The sequence below is a fragment of the Pelophylax lessonae genome, assembly GCF_965119305.1.
Source record: "Pelophylax lessonae genome assembly, chromosome: 3".
Lineage (NCBI taxonomy): Eukaryota > Metazoa > Chordata > Amphibia > Anura > Ranidae > Pelophylax > Pelophylax lessonae.
In genome coordinates, this window is record NC_138770.1 from 194,717,927 (window position 1) to 194,734,603 (window position 16,677).

General features: G+C 42.7%; 1 protein-coding gene across 1 annotated transcript in view; it reads left to right on the forward strand.

The window, feature by feature from the left end:
- Window positions 1–12,950: 12,950 nt before the first annotated feature.
- Window positions 12,951–16,677, forward strand: part of AMER3 (APC membrane recruitment protein 3) — a 29,108-nt gene continuing 25,381 nt past the window's right edge. The window contains exon 1 of the mRNA XM_082252201.1: window positions 12,951–13,206. The gene's annotated coding sequence lies outside the window, so the exon portion shown is untranslated. The remainder of the gene's footprint in view (window positions 13,207–16,677) is intronic.

Below are 16,677 nucleotides of genomic sequence, written 5' to 3' on the forward strand. Positions count from 1 at the left end.
AGACCCTCCCAGGCTAGTGACGTTAATTAACGTCACTCTGCCTGGCAGGGGCTGACCGCCGCAGTAAATTTACTTGCGGCGGTCGGCAAGCGGTTAATCTCTACATTTTTTATCCATTTTCCATCTCATATTTATTTTTAGGCCAGGTTCATACTGGTGCTGTTGCAGACGTCGCATCTGGTTTGCGCCGTATTCCTGTGCAATGTCTGTACGGCGTGATATCAGCCATACAGTTTGTTTGGCAAGGGTCGCATCGCAACCCCTTTTTTTCCACCGCTCCTGAATTGCAGCGCGTGGGCGTCCATACCTGTGGCAGTCAGGCTGCGTTTTGCAATCTGTTTTGGGGTGTTGTTACACAACACTGACGCACGTGGCAGATCGTGTGGACGCCATGTAATTGCAATGCGTGAGACGCACAGGATTCACTGCATTTCCTTTGTCACATGTGTGCAGTGCTTTAAATGGGCCGGTACGCACCGGTACTCAGTACCGCCACTTCCAAATATGGCTCTTGAGCATACTGCCACCTCTCTGTGTGCCTTAGCCTACCGGTACACTAATTTCCCACTCCAGAGCCAGACCAGTCACCACCAGTGAGTCCCCCTGCTCCGGAGTCCCAGCCCCGGCCAGCAGCAGCGGCAGAGCTGCCACGCTGCTGGCCTGTACTGCAGTGCACTGGTTGCTATCGCCGCCCGGCATCTAGCAACCAGTGATGTCATCTGAGAAGGAGGAGAGCGAGGCCCCAGCATACACTACGGAGCCTCCTTCCTCCTCTGCTGCGCGCCAAGTGGAGTGTTGGCCCCACCCACCTCCTCCCTCCAGCTACTCCAGGCCAGCACAGCACAGTGAGTCCTGTGTGTCAGTCTCAGCCTAAAAATGTGAGTAGGAGTGGTTCTGGGGACCCTGATGTGGGATGGGATAGAATGGGATGGGGGGTTCTGTGGGGACCCTAATGTGAGGGGGGGTGCTCTGTGGGGACTCTGATGTGGGATGGGATGGGGGGCCCTGTGGGGACCCTGATGTGGGATGGGATGGGGGGCTCTGTGGGGACCCTAATGTGAGGAGGGGGTGCTCTGTGGGGACCCTGAAGTGGGATGGGATGGGGGGGCTCTGTGGGGACCCTAATGTGAGGGGGGGTGCTCTATGGGGACCCTGATGTGGGATGGGATGGGGGGGCTCTGTGGGGACCCTAATGTGAGGAGGGGGGGTGCTCTGTGGGGACCCTGATGTGGGGTGGGGGGCGCTCTGTGGGGACCCTGATGTGGGGGGGGGGGGCGCTCTGTGGGGGCCCTGATATAAAAAAATTTATAGGCTATAATAGAGTACCGGCACCTCTTTTGGGCCACTTAAAGCACTGCATGTGTGAACTGGGATATTTTCATTTTTCATTTTAGTTTTCATTCTTTTATTTTTCTTTCTGTTATCTTTTTCCATCTCTGTACTTAGCTTGTAGAGTGTCTTATTAGAATTCTCCTTTAACCCCTTTATTTATGTAGCAGAATTTTCTCCCTTAATCATTTGTTTTTAGAAACCATACTAATAAAGCTTTTGGATCTTTTATGAAGGGGGGGATGTATTTTATATTTTAACTACACAACCACATAGCTTTGCACTTCACTTTATCCACACACAGACTAAACTGGAGGCTGTACAAAGAAAAAAAGAGAGAGCGCACAGACAGAAGTTACTATCTCCGGAAGTCTCCGTTAGGAGGAGGCTGTAAGCGAGTGGAGTAAGAGCGGGTATGCGGGACTCTCAGGAGAGAGTTGCTTTCTCCATGGGGATACATTGAACCGATCTATACAGTGTGACATTCATCTGCTTTTGTGTGTGTAACTTTTCAAGGCTTTGCTTAAATTTTAATAAACGGTGTTATGCTAGGGCGCTTGTGCGCTCTCTTCTTTTCTTTGTACAGTTTATGGTCCACCACCTAGTGGAGGGTTAGGTAAGCTGCAACGCCCCACCATTCCTATCACCGTTAGTTTCTTTTAAAGGAATCACCAGCCTGTGAATTCAAGTTTAGGATCTGCGCATTGACTGGTAACGTTTTTTTTGTTTAAACTGGAGGCTGGCCAGTCAAGCAAATAGATTCTCTGTAGTTGCTTTGCCCATAGACTTTCCTAATGATATCATCTCCGTGTTACCTCATATACCTAACACTTCATTACCCATTTAATGGTGGCCGATGATGCATATAAACCATCCCCTCCAACAGGAGACTCCATCACCATGAGTATGTTCCAGTGGGTGGGGTGAAACGTGTTGGGGGCGTGGCCTGGCAGGGGTCCAGGCTGAGACTGCCACTTGCGCCCCCCCCCTCCTGAACCATACCAGGCCGCTTGCCCCCAAGTTGATGGAGACAAGGGCCTCTTCCCGACAACCCTGCGCTGTAGGGGTCTGTGGGTGGGGGGCTTATCAGAATCTGGAAGCCCCCCAGATCTTGGTCCCCCTCCATGTGAATAGCATAGTACCCCTACCCATTCACCAAAAAACCACAGAACACAGTTTTTAACAAGTCCTTTATAAAAAGAAAAAAAAAATAGTGTCCCTCAATGTAAATCCATCATCAATCACGATGCCTGCCGACCCGGAAAAAAAATAGAAAAAAATGTTTTTAGCATTGATACATGTCCCCCAGAGCAGTACCCTGGTCCCCATACACTTTTTATGGCAATAACTTGCATATAAGCCTTTAAAATGAGGACTTATGATTTTTCATGTTCGTGTCCCATACACTTTAATGGAGTTTGCATGTTCTCTAGAACTTTTTCCCTATTCAAGGTGTTCTGGTGCGAACCAAACAGGGGGGTTTTCGGCCCATCACTAGTCCACACACAGCAGATCTTGTTCTGATGTGTGGCTCCCGGGATCTTCTGCTGTTATCTGTCATTGTTTCCTGTGTGGACGGGCTCCTTCCCAGCCAGCACTCACAGCAGCAGGCACAGGACTATGCTTAATAGCAGCCTGAGCGACTCACATACCATGGGTTCTCTGTGACATCACCTGATAGCGGGCATTAGCCCACTATTAGCTGATTCTGGGTCACAGGAGAGCAGTGCACTTCTGTGACCCAGAAGAGAAAATATGGATAAAAAAGTTTTTGCCATACTTCTCTTTAAAGTATGATGTAGGCTTCACAGCCAACAGCCTTATAGCAACCGGTTCAGCTTCATTCAGCGGAGCCTGTTAGGGATCAAGAAATAGACAGAGGGAGCACCAGCCAAGTGCATTATCCTCAATAAAAATGGCTTTATTAAATAGAAATAATGATACTCACAAACATATGCTTGACAAAGGTACATCAACTCTAAATAGTTATAATCACCAGGGCTCTGAGAAAGAGGCGAGGCCTCGAAAGGCCTCAGCCAGTCTATATGAGGAGGACGTTACATCTGTTATGCGAGACTCTGGTGGTTATAGCTATATTGAGTCGATGTGCCTTTGTCAAGCATATGTTTTTGAGTATTATTATTTCTATTTCTAAAGCTGTTTTTATTAAGGATAATGCACTAGGCAGGTGCGCCCTTTGTCTATTTCTTGATTCTAGTGTATCCAGACATCCCCAGTCCTTGAGAGGGCAGAAACAAAGTGGTTATCCGGATTTGCCAAGATTAAAAGTCTAGAGTGATACCTTTGTGGGGCCCACCTCTAAGCGTAGGAGAGAGGTATATTGTTTTTGTTGGAGCCTGGTAGGGAAGCTGAGGCACTAGTTCCCCATCAGGTTCTCTCTCCCCTTGTGATTAACAGCAGGCAGTGGGCAGATTCGATAGCTGTTAGCAGGCTGTCTATTGGCTATGGATCTCACTACTACCTGCTGTTAATCACAAGGGGAGCAGACCAGATGGGGAACTACCAGTGTCTCGGAATCCCTTCCAGGATCTGCCCACCCAGATACAAAACTCCCTGCTGCTGCAATATCTGTGTGACATATTCAACAACCAGAGCAACTGCAGCTGCATTGAGGGCACAGTGTCTATATAGATACTCTGGTCTTAGTGTGACTCCGCACTGTTTACAACAGGTACATGAATCTGTCACCAGCACAATATTTGTCATGTGAAGGTATGTCAGAATTATAAAAAATGTAATGGACACTCTTTATGAGTAGCCACTTTCTGCTTTTGGGCATATCTCATAATTTTAGGAATATTGAAATACTACTATGATGTTGCGCCATATGACAATATATGAAAATTATTTATTGTTTTGCACTGGAGAAGAGAATGTTGCAGATCGCTTATGTGACGGGAGTCACTTTGGTTGGGGGGGCCCGTGGAACCCAGCTTACCTTCGAGAGGTTGAGAAATCCCTCTCTCGACTCCCTAGGCCCCTCTTATGTGTAAGTCACCCTGTGTCTATTAGAGACACAGGGTTACCAAGAATATGATGGACAGGTACCTAATGGTCACTGAGAATATGGTTTGGATTACTCAAATGGGACAGTAATATTTGTCAACAATATATCTCAAGGTACATATGAAGACTCGGACTCTAGACCTAGGATTCTTGTTAAGGCCTAGCTGCCTATAGCCAATAAGAGACTGTTTCACACTCATGGCAGATGCTAATATCAACTCAACCACCTGTCTTCCACACAATGCTGATTATGCTGATTTACCCTCCTATTGTTTCTGTCCAGAAGGCTAGGTAATTAGTTCAGGTTAATTCTATTTCTGTACACAATTTCATCTGCATATGATAATGTAATCAGGCACCTGACCTGGTGGGGTAATTTGATCAGGAGGGGGGTGTCCTCGTGTGGTATATATTGGGTGTGAGTCTGTTCAATAAAAGATGTTGTTATTCCAGATTTATACAAGCTAAGTTCTGGCTAGTTTTGTATGGGGGGCGGCTAGAATATCTGATATCTATGTTCAGACTGGAGGAAACGGTATAAACGGAGGGAAGCCCATAAACACAGTGTGGGTCGCGGTTCCGTTACAGGTGATAACAAGGTTGGTCTGGTTTAAATCTGATTTTAAAAAATAAATAATTTTGCACACATCTTTTGGAGTCGGGATTTATTCCTTTAGGATGCTGAAATAAAGTAATGATCATTTTCTATAAAAACAGCTCTACATTGAGCATTACATTTTAGCAGTATTCCTCATTTAATTTGTACAAAGCAATTTATAACTATGCACACACTACTGCTGTAGAAGGTGAATAAGCAAAGCATGTGGCTAATAATAGCTTAATCCCCGCCTACACCTCTAGATGACAAATTACACTGTGAGGGTTCATTAAACCATTAAACCTCACAAATGTTTTCCGTTCTGTGCAGCAAAGAGTGCCTAGAACATTGATCATCACTGAAAACATACTACATAGTATATCATATCATATCATATCATATCATACTGTATATTGTTTCCTCATGTCAGAGCCTCATGTAAAGGAAAACAGTGCATCACACAGTAGTAACATTATAAAATCTCACATCAAATCTCCTGATACTAGAAGTCAGGAGCAAAAGTGCCTTAGATCTCACACTACAGATATGCAGCTATGAGGCTACAGAACAGTTCATACCAGGAAGTGCACTGCTATCTGGAGTTAAAAACAAAAGATATCTTTTCAGGGTACTGCTTAAAGTATTAGGGTCCTTTCACACAGGCTTTCCGCCCCGCAAACTCTGCTTTGCTCAGCAGGGGATCAATCCAGGGATTCCCGCTGGGCAAGTGGATGACAGGTCTGTCTCTGCACACCTCAGGACAATACATTCACTATATCTCTGGTCTCCCACAGTACACAGAACATGGAAATGCAATTATGTTATGTAAATATGAACTGCTACATACCTTTTCTCGTCAGCAGTATATAGCAGTCTTGTGACTTCTGTCAGTGTCTGGCCAAGCACTGGTTAAAGATTGTAGGAGGATTTTTCATTTTCCTCTGACCCTGTGTCTGGACAGTGTTGATTGGCCCTGTGCTGATCACATGCACCCTCCAAAAAAAAAAACTTTCTAGCAATACACACCAAACTGAGCATGTGAAGAGTGCCACCTAGGCCCTGTACTATCAGGAGACAGATTGGGGACATTGGAAGAAGGGGAGGATCAGAGAAGACAGGATCAAACAGCCTTTTTACGCGATGTGCAGGATTACCCCTAGACTGATTATACTGTTGCGGGTTTAGTAACACTTTAAGCAAAATTAGCATTTGAAACCATTTCCTATAACTACAGTATAGCTCAGCCACTCAAACAACCAACAACTCAAACAACTTACTACCGAATAAAACCAATAGTCACTATTCTGTACTTTTCTTGGACCTCTCTGCTGCTTTTGATACAGTTGGCCACCTCCTCCTCAAAAAAAAAAACTCCAATCCTTTGGTCTCCATGACTGTACTCTTGGTTCTCATCCTACCTATCCCACTGCACCTTCAGTGCTACTTACAGTTCTACCTCCTCCTCTCTTCTTCCTTTTTCTGTTGGGGTCCCCAAGGTTCTGTTTCTCAATTCCTCCTACTCTTGATCTACACCCCCTCCTTGGGTCAGCTTTGATGGCTCCAATGGTGATGTCCACAATTGACGTAACTTGAACCAAGTGGGGCCAATGGTTGAGCCCATTTGTATAAAGAGAGAACATTGCAGGCATCATGACGTCCTAAAGAAGCGTGCGCTACGCACACGAAACACGTCAACGTCACACGCTGTGCCCCATACATCTACTAAGCCAAGCCTGAGCTTCTTATCCTTGTGGAGTTTGGCATCGGCATCTTTTCTGAGGAACACTTCCGGGTTGAGGACAGGAAGTGATGTAGCTCTAAGGGTTGGCGTCTACAGCACAGGACTGCTATGCATGAGGCAACTTTGATCTGGAAAGACGTACGGCTGGAACACCAGAGCAGCCACAACAGAGGTGTGGGAGTATGTCACACAAGCAATCGCTGGAGGATCTGCGAAACACTGAGGGGTCGGTAAGAGAGACCTTAGCCCTGCAAGGGCTTTCCATCTGCGGTATTTGACTGTGCTGTTTAGCAGATTACCATAATACACACCGTCCCTGCAAACTCTTCCCTACTCCCCCCTCTAGTCTGCAGTTGATCTTATCCTTACCTCACTGCTCGTATCCAACCAAGCCGCTCTTCCACCCACAGACTGATTAAGTCTACAATTCATGATTTCCTCAGACTCCTGTTGCCCTTGTCTTTTTTTGCTCCAAGAGGACTCTTCCTGGTTCCTCCTTTGAGATTAAGGGACAGTTTCCAGTACGAGATGTATTGGGGCATGCCACATTGTTACAAAGCCTCAAACCCATGAGTGTTCTACTCCATATGTATATCGTCTGTAGTCCCTAATTTCACAATGATGAATGAACGATTCCAGTTATTTATAGGAGGACCTGGATGCCAATCACTTATCATTGTATTAGATGTCCCTGATGGCAGATTTCAGCTGCTGTTCTTGATTCAACAAATGCCACTGTTTTTTGTCCTACTTATATGAAGTTAAAGTTCTTTACTTGTTATTTGAGTGATCAGCTATTGGCAGATTTTGAATCAAGAGTCCATGTTCTGGAAGTTGTGACACATTGTCTTCATCTAGACTAGACACTACCATTCATGAGTACCGGTGCATGTGGCCTGAGTGGATGGATGGGGCCCATTGAATGTGTGTTAGTGTGAGCATTAGTAGTGATTTGCCGCATCTGCGGGTCTGTGGGTCTGCATCATCTGCTACCTTAGCAAATGATTTTTATCTGTTGTCTATTGTGCTACCAATAAAATTTGTGATTTTGCAGTTAACCAGAGTTGCCTATTCATAGGTGATTGCCTATAATCCCTATTTTTTATTTTTTGTCTACTTACAGTTCTACCTCCTCCTCTCTTCTTCCTTTTTCTATTGGGGTCCCCAAGGTTCTGTTTCTCAATTCCTCCTACTCTTGATCTACACACCCTCCTTGGGTCAGCTGATAGCCTTCTGTTGCTTTCAATACAATTTCTACACTGATGAAACTCAAATCTATATTTCTACCTTTCAGTCTCCTCATTCATCCCCAATTTACTAACATGCATCACTTCCTCAAACTCAATCTATCCAAAACCAAGCACATAATGTTTCTTCCCCCATGTGCCCCTTCTCCTGACTTCTCTGTCAAGATCGATGGCATAACTACAGTATCTCACAAAGGTGAGTACACCCCTCACATTTTTGTAAATATTTTATTATATCTTTTCATGTAAAAACACTAAAGAAATGATACTTTGCTACAATGTAAAGTAGTGAGTGTACAGCTTGTATAACAGTGTAAATTTGCTGTCCCATCAAAATAACTCAACACACGGTCATTAATGTCTAAACCGCTGGCAACAAAAGTGAGTACACCCTAAGTGAAAATGTCCAAATTGGGCCCAATTAGCAATTTTCTCGCCCCCGGTGTCATGTGACTCATTAGTGTTACCACGTCTCAGGTGTGGTAAATTTGGTGTAATCGCTCTCCCTCTCTCATACTGGTCACTGGAAGTTCAACATGGCACCTCATGGCAAAGAACTCACAGAGGATCTAAAAAAATGAATTGTTGCTCTACATAAATATGGCCTAGCCTATAAGAAGATTGCCAAGACCCTGAAACTGAGCTGCAGCATGGTAGCCAAGACCATGCAGTGGTTTAACAGGACATGTTCCACTCAGAACAGGCCTCGCCATGGTCAACCAAAGAAGTTGAGTGTACGTGCTCAGCATCATATCCAGAGGTTGTCTTTGGGAAAAAGATGTATGAGTGCTGCCAGCATTGCTGCAGAGGTTATAGGTGTGGGGGGTCAGCCTGTCAGTGCTCAGACCATACCCTGCACACTGCATACAATTGATCTGCATGGCTGTCGTTCCAGAAGGAAGCCTCTTCTAAAGATGATGCACAAGAAAGCCCGTAAACAGTTTGCTGAAGACAAGCAGACAAAGGACAGGGATTACTGGAACCATGTCCTGTGGTCTGATGAGACCAAGATAAATGTATTTGGTTCAGATAGTGTCAAGTGTGTGTGGTGGTAACCAGGTGAGGATTACAAAGACAAGCGTGTCTTGCCTACAGCCAAGCATAGTGGAGGAAGTGTCATGGTCTGGGGCTGCATGAGTGCTGCCGGCACTGGGGAGCTACAGTTCATTGAGGAAACCATGAATGTTAACATGTCCTGTGACATACTGAAGCAGAGCATGATCCCCTCCCTTCGGAGACTGGGCCGCAGGGCAGTATTCCGACATGATAACGACCCCAAACACACTTCCAAGATGATCACTGCCTTGCTAAAGAAATTGAGGGTAAAGGTGATGGATTGGCTAGGCATGTCTCCAAACCTAAAGCATCTGTGGGGCATTCTCAAATGGAAGGTAGAGGAGGGCAAAGTCTCTAACATTCACCAGCTCTGTGATGTCGCTATGGAGGGGGGGAAGAGGACTCCAGTGGCAACCTGTGAAGCTCTGGTGAACTCCATGCCCAAGAGGGTTAAGGCAGTGCTGGAAAATAATGGTGGCTACACAAAATATTGACACTTTGGGTCCAATTTGGACATTTTGACTTAGGGGTGTACTCACTTTTGTTGTCAATGGTTTAGACACTAATGGCTATGTGTTGAGTTATTTTGAGGGGACAGCAAATTTACACTGTTATACAAGCTGTACACTCACTACTTTACATTGTAGCAAAGTGTAATTTCTTCAGTGTTATCACATGAAAAGATATAATAAGATATTTACAAAAATGCGAGGGGTGTACTCACTTTTGTGAGATACTGTATCAACCCATCCCCACATTCTAGGGTGCTAGGAGTAATCCTGGACTTTAAACCCTCCTTTTGGCCCCACATCCAATCGCTGTCCAAAGCTTGCCATCTCAACCTCCGCAACATCTCCTAAAATATGCCCGTTCCTAACCAATGACACCACAAAGCTTCTTATCCTCTCCCTGTATATCTCTCCCTTCGACTACTTCAATTTCCTCTTCATTAGATGACCTTTGCATAGGCTATACCCCCTTCAGTCTATTATGAATGCTGCTGCTAGACTTATCTACCTTACTGACCGTTCAGTGTCTGCTGCCCCTCTTTGCCAACCCCGCCATTGGCTTTCGCTCACCCAACAAATTACATTTTAAATACTTACAACAACTTACAAAGCCATCCTCAACTCTGCCCTCAGCTACATCACTAACCTAATCTCAAAATAGTCATCTAATTGTTCTCTTTGTTCCTCCCAAGACCTCCTGCTCTCTTGGGGCCTTGTCACCTCCTCCCATGCTCGCCTCCAGCACTTATCAAGAGCCTCTCCCATCCTCTGGAATTCTCTACCCCAATCTGTCCAACTGTCTCCTACTCTGTTCTGCTCACTTAGGTAAAACCTGAAAACCCTTCTCTTCAGAGAAGAGAAGCTTATCATGCCTCCACCTAACAACTGTACTTTTATCTTCTCCATCGGCCTTTCCCCCACAGGTATTACCTTTTGTAACATTTGACATGCACATGCACATGTTGTAAAGTGCTGCACAAACTGTTGGCACTATATAAATCCTGTATAATAATAATAATAATAATATTATTAACAAAGAAAATCCACTTTAATAGCTTTTTTTTTTTTGCAGATTGAAATTCAGAAAGGGCAACTAGCAAAAGCAACCTGCCTGTGGGAGCCTTTGCATATCTTTTCCATGTAGTTGTTTGCAACATGAAGATAGGATTATCTCCTGTTTTGACTGACTTTCTTAGTTAATTTAAAATGAAATGCCAACGTCAGTTATTCACCTCTCTCCAATGATCGTGCCTCCTTTGTCTCGGGTGGCCAAGGTATTGCAAGGCACTTCCAGGCACTTTCCAGGCCTGTGTGAACCAAAAATAGCCAGAATGCTAAATATTTTCTGTTGCTTTGATGAGCTCCTGATACCCCTAGAAGTGAAACCTAATGTAAAAGTGTTGGCTGATAAATAAAAGAGGGCAGAAGGCCCTTAAACTGCAAGTTGGTGAGAGGACTGAGTCCTTGAAGCTACAAGTTCTGAGGTTTTGGGGCCCATTACAGGTAGAGTCTGTCCCAACCGGTAATAAGTCCCAGGATCCCAGTGGCCAGATGATAACCAGGGCATTTTTAGTTAATGAAGTATCCTGGGTCTGATCCAGGTCTGTGGGCTTCACCTTCCTCATAGTTTTGTCTCAAAGAGTGCAGAAATCAGCATGTCCAAATGAGGTCTTGTCTAAGAAAAGTAACCACTCCAATGAATATGAGCCCTCCACCCAATTATACAAGTGGGGCCCTCTCCTACTGAACAACAGTGATTGGAACATAGCTAAACTCCAATGTAAAAGGAACCTTCTATTCCTAAACACCAATGGTACATGAACTGAAAAAAATACTGACCACCAATGTAGATTCAAACTGGGTGAGGGTGCATATTCCAACACACCAAAGGCCACCTAGATAAAAATACAACCTTTATTTCAGTAATCTAAAAGTATGTTTCATGACTACAAATGTAAATACCTATAGGGTGAGGTTAAAAAAAGACATTATACTTGTTTTAAGTACCTCCAAGTCACGTAAATCTATATAGGTGTCAACTTGTATAGCAAACAATCAATATGTATGGGGCACAATGATAGCAACATCCCAATATCACCCCCATATAGTACTATCCTATAAATATCCAAAACAGTAATAAGATATAAAACTGGGCATTCTTACCAGTATAGTCTTAGAGGATGCGGATGGTGCCTATTACTGTTCACCTGTTGCACCATGAAATGTACAATAATTGAGAAAGAAAACAATAGTGTCAAAAATTCCACTCAGAATGTGAAGCTATCTTTCTGATGGCCTATCAAGACCTATATCTCTCAGATATTTAATGCGGGTACACTCATCCATGTGGATGCAAAAACACCACTAATGAATGAGCCCCACATGCAATATATCCACATAAATCCTTCTCTGGTAGAAAATCAATGTCTCGGTAGGCATATTTTTGTACCTCACCCCAGCAAAAAAGGAAAAAAGATTGAGGAGAAAAAGATATTAAATCATGTGAAAAAGGAATGGAAAAAATGTGCTCCCAAAAGGACCTTAAAGTGAAAGTCGACCCTCCTATTATTTCCAGCCAAGGACGCTACCATCTTGGCCTCTGTTTAATCCTCAACTGCCATGATGCTACACATGTGATCAGTTATGACTCCAGCCATTGGATGGTTTGACAGTTTGGTTGAGAGTACAACCATTGTGACAGTTACATTTTTGGCACTTGACGGAAATGTAACTGTTTTTTGAAACTTAAATCTATGGGTTTACTTCCGCTTTAAACCTTACATGTTTCACTCCTATATTAGAGCTTCATCAGAGGTGAAAATAAACAAAATGGTAAGCAAGAAAAACTCAAATCAAACAGGACCACCCAATCACATGGTGAAGAAAAAATTGGGATACGCACCTTCGTCCAGTTTGGATATAAAAATAAATAAATCAGAGTTCTGCTTTATTTATTTATTGTTCTATACAACTTTATGAAATCATTGAGATTACACTTGCATATATTGTTTGCACAATATCTTTTGTACATTTGCACATTTATTTATATTTAGCAAACGCTGTAGATAGCCCCCACCAGGACTATTCCTTTCATACACAATTTTTATACTACTGCTGCTGCTATATTCACAGATTGTCACTATAATTTTAAATTTTAAATTTTTAGCACTATAAATTAAATTAAAAACTCCTAGGCGCGGGGAGTACACTTTCTCAAGTGTTACTTTTCATATATATTTAAATATATATATATATATATATATATATATATATATATATATATATATATACACACAGAATACATATATATTGTATGTACAGTGGCATAGATATATATAATGCATACACATACTTACATATATATGTATACACGTATATATAGGATGTGACACTTGCAGTATACCTCGGGATTACAGACATTTGCATTGGGGCACAATGAAAGAATTAAATCACTGTGCATCTTCTGCAGCACATCCAAGATTTTGCAGAGCCTGTATTAGCGTTGCTGGAAATGAATGTGCAGCAGACATTATCAGATGCGAGTGGGGTGGGGGAATCAGAGCTGTGTCATGAGCAGCCGCTTTCACATCTAATAGAAGGATTCTGTACTGACTGCATCACCATCGCCTTTGAAGGAAAACATTACAAAATAATCTATGGGGGAAAAAATGCACTAAATCAGGAGGGCCTTAATAATCAGTAAGTATGCATTGTCTCTTCTGATATTCAGAAGAATACCTGATGGCTTAATTCTAGAGGATGAATGTAAATTAGGTATTTGCAGGTAAACAATGTGTTTCTATGGATCTTTGTAATTCATCTTTTGTGTGTTGTGTTAGAATTGCTCTAAATGTACCTTCTCCAGTGTTATGTTCCTTAGGTCTGATAGATGGATTCATAGCTAGAATTTAGTCTATATTAATGGCATTAGCTTTTTTAAATTGTCAGATGTATCTGTATATATTAATAATGATTGTGGCATACATGGATCTATAACAAGCAACAAAGCATTTATTAAGGATAAGGCTTTCGGAGCAGACATTCCTATGTTTATCTTTTTTCTTCTTCTCTGCATAGCAGCAGGAACCTATAATTATCCATACAGTTCACATGAGTAACCAAGCACAGATGAGAGCTGTGGAAGGGATGGACAGCTCCTTCTGCTGAATGTCTGGATGATTTCAGCAGATACCATGTGCTGCTCCTGATGGATGTACTCAGTGGTGTGATCATGGTGACTGTAGCATGTCCCACAGATTGATATTCTTCTGTCACTTTTCTGCAGTTTCAGATTATTGTCTTCACAATGCAGTTCTTTGTTTCTGCTGATCTAAGGCTGTTTTATTAATTGTCACATCTTGTATCATTATCGTGCTGAGTGCAAAACTGGGGGCAGGAAACATATCAAGTGTAGAACAAGGGCTGGACACATGTCTGTTAGTGGCCTACACTCTACTAAATCATGCCACAAAATTAAGTACACTAGACACTTGTTAGACTAGAAAAAACATAATATGTTGCATATATGTTGCATACATGTAACATATGCGCCTGGGAAAGGAGGTTAGGGACTGATATTATTACTATTGTATGAGTCAGTATCACCGTTTATCAAAATAAATATTACATTACAGGATATTTTATATACAGTGCAAGAGCCCAGGGTATAGGAGAAATGTGAAAAAGCTACACAAAAAGATGGCAACCACCCACAATTTACCAGCTAGCCTACAAACAAACTAAATTGACCCTGTCTAACAATTCAAGTTAAAAACAGAGGGCTTCATTAAACTCATTTGCAAATATATGTGAGAGCAGCAGTGCTCATGTCAAGGCCAACCCTGTATACTGCAGTCCCAACTCTATAGTTTTCTATTTGAATGTTTTTATTAAGGTTGTATGGAAAAAGAGAGAGTATACAACTCATATCCAAACACTAATATCAAGATAGAGATAAGATAAAGTCCCACAACACAGGTGGGTGATATCAGTATATCAATGGCAGGCATTACCAGCAAAGTAACGTATTGTCATATCAACTACAATCCAACTCTATAGTTTTGAGAGTCTCCAAGTTGGAGCACATATAGTAGTGGATAAATTAAGGGAAGGCTTGCTTGGAGGGGGCCTACTCCAGGGACACATTGGATGGCACAATGGCAGTTGAAGGCATCCAATGTGCCCCCAAACCAAATCAGCGAACAAGCTATACAAAAAGATGGTCACCACCCCAATTTGTTAGCTAACCTTTGCAGTAAGGTTCACATGGAAGGGCAACACACATCACAAACAAACAAACATTTTCTAGAAGTGCCAACATTGAGGCCCCCACTGTAGCCCCAACTCTATACTTTTGAGAATCTGTAAGATGGAGCATATATAGCACACGATAAATTAAGGACAGACTTGCCTGGAGGGAGCCCACTTCTCCTTATAGGCACAGGGACATATTGGACGCCCAGCAATGGCACAATGGGAGCTGAAGGCAATCAATGTGCCCCCACACCAAAAAAGGAGAACAAGCTATACAATAAGATGGTAACCACCCCATCTGTCTAGGGTCAATTTGGTTTGTTTTCAGGTTGTCTGGTAAGTGTGCTGGGAAATTTTTGTTTATTTGTGATGTGTGTTGCCCTTCTTTGTGAACCTTAGTGCAAAGGCAAGGTATCAATTGGGGTGGTTGCCATCTTTTTTATAGCTTATTCATTGATTTATTTTAACATGTATTGTGAGACAGTGTCAATTTGGTTTGTTTGCAGGCTAGCTGGTTAGTGTGATGGGAGATTGTTTTTAGGAGAAAGTGTATTTTGTAGAACGCCAAGGCAATTTATAAAATAATCTGGGCTCATGTTAAGGTTAGTTTTGTTTTTTACTGTATATTAAAAAATATGCCCGATACAGACCCCATGAGGGCGTAGGAAGGCTCCAAACTACTTCATGTGGCCAAATTCTACAGCTGGAACCCTGCAGGGCTATCCATTCCATCCTCTGTGCTCTGTGACCGCATAAGCCCTGACAGACCTGCTTTTCTGCCATACATGTGCACAGCTGGTGGTTTGAGACCTTTACACTCTTAACTTCTGATCCAGGTCCATAATTAATCCTAAATGCCTGAAGAACGCAAGCCTTGCCTTGCTCCAGGTTCTCCTCAATTTGGAGCACACCCATCTGTCTTTATTTGGATTCAATTCTGATTTTCTATAGGCTAAAAGGAACCCATTTCTTAGCAACACATTGATTATACCAGTGCGTGTTACCCCAATACATACTGTAATTATAGGGTACTGGTAGTTAATCTGCACATGTTAAGGGTACTTGAAATATGGTGAACCCTACCAGATGTTACTTTATAATGGGGTACATTTTTAAAAATGTAAATCCAGCAGCAAATGTTTATGTTTAAATGGTATGTTTTTAATAATGAAGAGATAAGACCTCACATTGAGACCCATCACCTGTACAGGGAGAAAGTATAACTCTCCCTACTGAGGACATAGACAACAATTAATTGCTTAGAGAGGTTCTAACTTCTGTAAACTACTAGTGAAAATGCTTTCACTGCTGTTGGTAACACTGAATGGGAAAGTCTCCCCATATTTCCCAGAAGTGAAACTAGAACCTTTCCATTGACCCATGGGCCCTTTACTCCCAACGTTGGGACGCTTTATTACGGTCCCGCAGCCGACCACCTTCCTGCCATCTTGGGGTCCACCCACATTGGAGGAACGCCGGAGCCCAGTTGCAAGTGCAATCTTTGCGACTCTGGTAGTTCCGCCACTGGTGTCAGTAGTTTTTTTTTTTTTGTTTTATGTTTATTTTTTTTTATTTTTTTACCATTTTATTTATTTATTCATTTTTTTACAATTTTATTTTTTTAACATATTTTTTAAGACCACTTTGGTCTAAATGGACCCCCAATGTCTCACAGAAAGGAACTGAGGACAGATTCCTTAGTCCCTCTATCTGCAGCTGCACACAATGAATGAACAAAAATACCTCTGTGCAGAGCTTCCCGTTCAATCATAAACTAAGACATAGTAAACATAGTTTACTTTGTACCAGCTGTGAATTAATAAAAAAATAAATAAAAAACCCAGAGTAAGTGATCGGTACCGTGACGCATTCCTCTTCTCCGCTCTCCATCCTGACAAATCCCCTCAGCAGCCAGTG